Raw genomic sequence first — 6981 nt, 5'->3', positions numbered from 1 at the left:
ACCACACTCAAACACGCACACACACACCACACTCAAACACGCACACACACACCACACTCAAACACGCACACACACACACCACACTCAAACACGCACACACACACACCACACTCAAACACGCGCGCACACACACACACCACACTCAAACACGCACACACACACACACACACACACACACACACCACACTCAAACACGCACACACACACACCACACTCAAACACGCACACACACACACACACACACACCACACTCAAACACGCACACACACACACACACCACACTCAAACACGCGCACACACACACACACACACACACCACACTCAAACACGCACACACACACCACACTCAAACACGCACACACACACACCACACTCAAACACGCACACACACACACCACACTCAAACACGCGCACACACACACACACACACACACACACACCACACTCAAACACGCACACACACACACCACACTCAAACACGCACACACACACCACACTCAAACACGCACACACACACACCACACTCAAACACGCACACACACACACACCACACTCAAACACGCACACACAAACACCCCAAACTCAAATACGCACACACCACACTCAAACACGCACACACACACACCACACTCAAACACGCACACACACACCACACTCAAACACGCACACACACACACCACACTCAAACACGCACACACACACACACACACACACACCACACTCAAACACGCACACACACACACATCACACTCAAACACGCACACACACACCACACTCAAACACGCACACACACACCACACTCAAACACGCACACACACACCACACTCAAACACGCACACACACACACCACACTCAAACACGCACACACACACACACCACACTCAAACACGCACACACAAACACCCCAAACTCAAATACGCACACACACACACACCCCAAACTCATATACACACAAACGCACCCCAAACTCAAATACGCACACACACACACACACACCTTAAACTCAAATACACACACATGCACCCCAAACTCAAATACGCACACACACACACACACACCCCAAACTCAAAAACACACACACACACACACACACACACCACACTCAAACACGCACACACACACACACCACACTCAAACACGCACACACAAACACCCCAAACTCAAATACGCACACACACACACACCCCAAACTCATATACACACAAACGCACCCCAAACTCAAATACGCACACACACACACACACACCTTAAACTCAAATACACACACATGCACCCCAAACTCAAATACGCACACACACACACCCCAAACTCAAAAACACACACACACACACACACACACACACATGCACCCCAAAAATTAAATACACACACACACGCACCCCAAACTCAAATACACACACACCCCAAACTCAAATACACACACGGACACACCCCAAACTCAAATACACACACACCCCAAACTCAAATACACACACACACACACCCCAAACTCAAATACACACACGGACACACCCCAAACTCAAATACGCACACACACTAACTCAAACAAACTCATATCCACACGCACATACACAAAATCAAATACACACACAAACACACAGACGCACAACAAACTCACTCGCATACAGTAACACAAACACACTCACATCCACTCTCACACATTTGTGTACTCTCTCTCTCACACACACACACACACACACCCAAACTCATACACACTCATGTTCACGCATACTTTCACATACACAAACTCTTTCTTTTTCTCTCTCACACACATACACACATTCCTGATCTCTCAAACACACTCACGCACAAAAAAATTAAATAAATACTGACTAATATTGGCAGCAATGATTTCCCATATAGGAGCAGTGTGTGCCAAAATCACAGCCAGTAAATCTGCTCATGCATATTCAGAACACGGATCATTTGAGACTGTTTGGTATAAAAGGGTAAAACTGCTTAAACACACACACACACACACACACACACACACACATACACACACACCGTTTCTGCTTCGTCTGCAGACTGTGGAGTAAAGTGTGATCTGGACAGAGCTCGTGAGATTCCCACAGAAACGAGACCGGGAGAAAGCGAAGCTAATCAATCAGAAATCAATCAATAGATGAGGGGGCGAGCGATGTCCTGAGGTGTGCTCCTCTTCTGTGGTGATGCAGCATCTGTTTTGGTCAAGCTGGTGGGAAACGCTCAATCTGTGGCGGTTTGTGTTGCTTTGAGCACAACTCTTGCAGTTTATTCTGAAGGAAACGAGTAAAAGAAGCAGCTGAAAGTAGGACAGAAGAGGTGAAGGTCTGTTACGCTCGTCCCGTCTCAACATCGTCTTTGTTTGCACGTCTCTATCTTCAGCTCAAACGTTAACTACCAATCGCTAAAAATGACACGCACAAGTATAGGCTGCAGACAGTACACAGCGAAGAGGAAATTATTAGATCTGCTCCTGCGAAATTCCACTTTTACATTCAAATGTTACATGAAAATATTCAAATTTTACATTTAAATTGAAACAATACATTTAAATTCAAATTATGATGTTACATTCAAATTCAAGCTTATATTTTAATTCAGCTGTTAAGTTCAAATGTTACATTTGAATTTTAAATTTAAATTCAAATTTTTTTAATCAAATGTTGAACTCAAATTCAAATTTTATATTCAAATGTCATGTTTAAATTAATTTTTTTATGCAAATTTTAAATTCTAATGTTACAATTAAATTCAAAATTAAAATTTTCAAATTCAAATGTTAAATTCCAATGTTTCATAAAAAAGCAAACAAATTCAAACGTTACATTTAAATTGTTTTTTTATTCAAATTCTAATGTTACAATTGAATTCAAATATTCCATTTAAATTCTAAATTTAAAATTTAAAATCAAAAGTTAAATTCAGATTAAAATGTTACATTAAAATTCTAATTTTAAATTTAAATGTTACATAACAATTCTATTTTACGATTCTAATTTTAACTAAAATTTTTAATTCAAATTCAAATTTTTTATTTAAATGTTACATTTAAATTCAAATGTTAATTTCAAATTTAAATGTTAAATTCAAATTTAAATTTAAAAATTCAAATTTTTAATTTAAATTAAAATTTTCAAATATTTTCCAACTGCCTGTTGTATTTGTCTTCTGGAGAAGTTTCACGGGAATTTAAAAAATTTTTTTTATTATTATTTAAATATTTGATATACACGTATGAGTATTTATTTATTTATTATGATTTACAGTTTTTGAATCATTTTCAAATGAAAAACTGCTGAGGTCAATATTATTAGCCCCCTTAAGATATTATTATTTTTTAATTGTCTACAGAATAAACCCCTGTTGTCTTAATTAACCTAATTAAGCCTTTTAAAGTCACTTTTAGCTGAATACTAGCATCTTGAAAAATATCTAGTCAAATATTATATTATGTAAAATATTATATCATCAAGGCAAAGATGAAAGAAATAAGTTATTAAATCTATTATGTTTAAAAAATGTGTTGAAAACATTAAAACTTGCTTAGGAAACATTTGAAAAATAATTAAAATTTCACTGGAGGACTAATATATTCACCTTCGACTGTTTATATATGTTGAAATATCATTTAAAAAAACTTCTAATTCACGTATATATTCTCTACAAATAACAAAAAAATAATATTGTAAAAGTAAAATAATAATATTATAGTTTTTTGTCTCCTCTAATGATTATGGGCTTATATTGGTCTGATCTAAAGTGTCAGACTGAAAGACACCGATGTACACTACTGTCAGAAATCTGTAATCATTGTTTTTTTTAAGTCTCTACTGCATTTTTTTGATCGCAAATATGTTTAAAATATGAAATTATATTACAATTTAAATGAGGTATTTTCCGGTGTGAATATGCAAAATAAGATGATTTATTCCTGTGATGTGAAGCTGAATTTCCAGCATCATTACTGCAGTCTTCAGAGTCACACGATCCTTCAGAAATCATGATAATATGAGGATTTATGATGATTATTAGTGTTGGAAACAGCCGAGCTGCTTCAAATGTTTCTAGAGAAAGGGAAACACTTCATTTATCATGACCCATCAATTAACAGAACATTATAAATAACCACATTTATTATAAATAGAAATCTTCAACATTTAAAATAATTTAAAATACATTAATATGGATTTCACTGGCTAAAATAAATGCTTACAAATATGACAATAGATAAGATAACCTATATATTAAAGAGCCCCTATTATGGGAAATTGAGCTTCCATACAGTGTGTAACGCAGCTCTGAGTGAATGAAAACATCCAGCTGAGGGTAAAATCTGAAAGTGCACCATGTTTAAAGATACCAATTCTTTAATAAAAGATTCGACTCAGAGTCATTTAAATGATTCATCTTTCGTCCAGATCTTTTGCCTGTTCTTATAGACGTCAACAAGAAACAATACCAAATATGAAGTACCGGATCTGGTAAAACGTGAACGAGCCTTTCCCTTCAAACACCAGCAGAGTGCGGTTGTGTGTGAGACGGATTATGACTGAACAATAATGAGAGAACGTTCTGCTGATTAATGCAATTAATCTACCCTGCAGCTGGGATTCGTCGGCTGTGTGTTAAAGCAAGGATCAGAAAAGACTATTGATGTCAGAGCTTAACAGGAACTTTACAGTACACAGTTCATGGAGCAGTTTCTTCCTGCATTTCACAAGTATAAGTACGTGCGATTAAAATGGCTGCCTCCTTGTTTTCTCTTGCTTGAAAATTCTGTATTTAATTGTGTTTTGTTACTTGTAACCGTTTGGACTGTATCAGGTTAACTTTTTATATTCTCATATCGCATCTAAAACCATGTTGAAAACACGACGCCTTGCTTTGTTTACGGATCTAAATGCGTTTGTGAGCTCCCGATCCTCTTCCGTATATCATTGCTATGCCCAGTGTCAGCTGTTCCTACACACATGCGGCGGTCAAGGTTCAGAAAAGTTCAGCTTTTGCCGCTGTGTGGGTTAATACTGAGTGCGTGTCATGGTTAAGAATGGAGCACTGTGCTGGTGTTTAACTGCACTGCTTTACTGCACTCCTGCATTGGGCTCACACATACACCCTGCACTCTGACTACTTCAACAATGTTGATCAGCCATGGTGGGCATTTCTTTCTGTCTCGCACTGAACATAGTCAACCAATCACAACAGACTGGGTCATCGGACCAATCACCGCAGATAAGCGTCGCTCTGAGCGGTTTGGGAACAAATTAATCTCTGAATAATTCATATTGGAGTTGATGGCAGTGTGCGAATTATAGACGATCAGTGGGGTCGACTTTTTCGATAACACACATGCTTCAGTGAATCAAATTAATTTATTTAAATTACATCAAATGTGTTAATAAAATATATGTTTTTTTTTGATTAGTGACTATTTTAGTGGTTACTGTAGGTCAAACTGTACAAAATATGTCTCTAGATTTTCTTTTTTTTTTTTTAGGCTACATGCCTACATATTTGTTTTGTGAATGTTTAAGATGTCAAACAGTGCTCTAGATCTGCCAGTTTCAGAATGTTGAATGATATTTTCCCTACTATTGACTGGTGCCATTCAATGCATCATCATGCGTTCAATCAAATGCACATTTATATTATACATTTTTAATTTTTAATATTTAGGAAAACTAACATTGAAGAAAGCTATTTCTCCCCCCATACATCTTGTTTTGATGTTCTTCAGGGAGATCAAGCATTAATTAGGAGGGTCAATCCAAACCCCCCTGTAAATTTGCACCATGGTTGTTGGAATAATTAGGTAGAAATAAATGCAGATTATTAGACAATGAAAGTGTTTTTGACCTTGCATGCAGATCAGCCCGTTGTTAGAGACCCCCAAAACCAAATCATGACCTTTTATAATTCATAATAGGGGCTCTTTAAGAGAAATAAATACGTTTTCATTTTCAAAAATAGGATGGAGATGGAAATGTTTCGATTGGTGAACAAGCATATGAATGATAATACTAATGCTGCGTTCACATCAGACCAAGAAGCGCCAAGCATGAGTGATTTACATAAGTCAAGATGCGAATAGACATCCTGCGCAACTTCATTTGCGCGAATCGTGTCATTCGCACCATTGAATTGTTGCAAGTTGAGCGTTTTGCATGATTGACCCATGAATCGCTCGAGTTGGAAAATCTGAACTTTAGCAGACATTCCCGCTGCGTTAACTAATCAGAGTTTTCTCTGGCAGGTGTGTGATTATGACTGCCTGTTATTGGTGTCTTTTTTTCTCAGTTATAATTAAAAGTCCATGTTTGTGTGTAAAATTAAAATGCATTAAAATTATTTAACATTTTTCTTTTAAATGAACTAATCTAAAACTTTTCAGCACTGCTTCTAATAATACTAATTATAAAAGTTCAACAAATCCTGATATTATACTGATTTCTGAAGGATCATGTGACTCTGAAGACTGCAGTAGTGATGCTGGATAAATCAGCTGTACATCACAGATATGTTACACACTCTCAGAAAAAAATGGTACAATGTTGTACCAAAGAAGGTACAAACCCTTGTCACTGGGGCAGTACCTTTGTATGGGACAGAATTGCACCTTAAGACAAAGAAACAAGTGAAGTTTCATAAACTAATTTCGAGAGGAGCACGTGATATGATTGAACACTGCTGGCCACTCATCCGTGATCAGTAATAATCCAATCAGAGTGATCCTAGCTTAATATAAATGGATCACTTTCTCCTTATTGCTCTATCTTCGTTTTGGAAGAATCCTTCTCTCCACACCATCTCCTCCTTTTTATCCCCTTTCTAAAAGGGAAGCTATCGAGACCTACCTGATCTCGGCTCCCCTGACATGCTTATTGACCGGGCGGGAGCCCTGGGCTCAAATATATCCGAGCTCAGGGTTCTCTCCCGGGACAGCATGCCAAACCTGCTTTAAATGCCAAGCATATCTAAGTGGGAACTCTTGAAATT

At 37.4% G+C, this 6981-nt stretch overlaps 1 protein-coding gene across 1 annotated transcript in view; it reads left to right on the top strand.

Moving 5' to 3' along the window:
* fhip1ab (FHF complex subunit HOOK interacting protein 1Ab) overlaps window positions 1-6981 on the top strand; it is a 445665-nt gene that overhangs the window by 163808 nt on the left and 274876 nt on the right. The gene's annotated exons all lie outside the window — the stretch shown is intronic.

Source organism: Danio rerio, chromosome 23 (assembly GCF_052040795.2).
Source record: "Danio rerio strain M-AB ecotype USA chromosome 23, GRCz13ab, whole genome shotgun sequence".
Classification (NCBI taxonomy): Eukaryota; Metazoa; Chordata; class Actinopteri; order Cypriniformes; family Danionidae; genus Danio; species Danio rerio.
The sequence above is the reverse complement of the archived record's forward strand: the minus strand, read 5'-3'. Positions and strand labels throughout refer to the sequence as shown.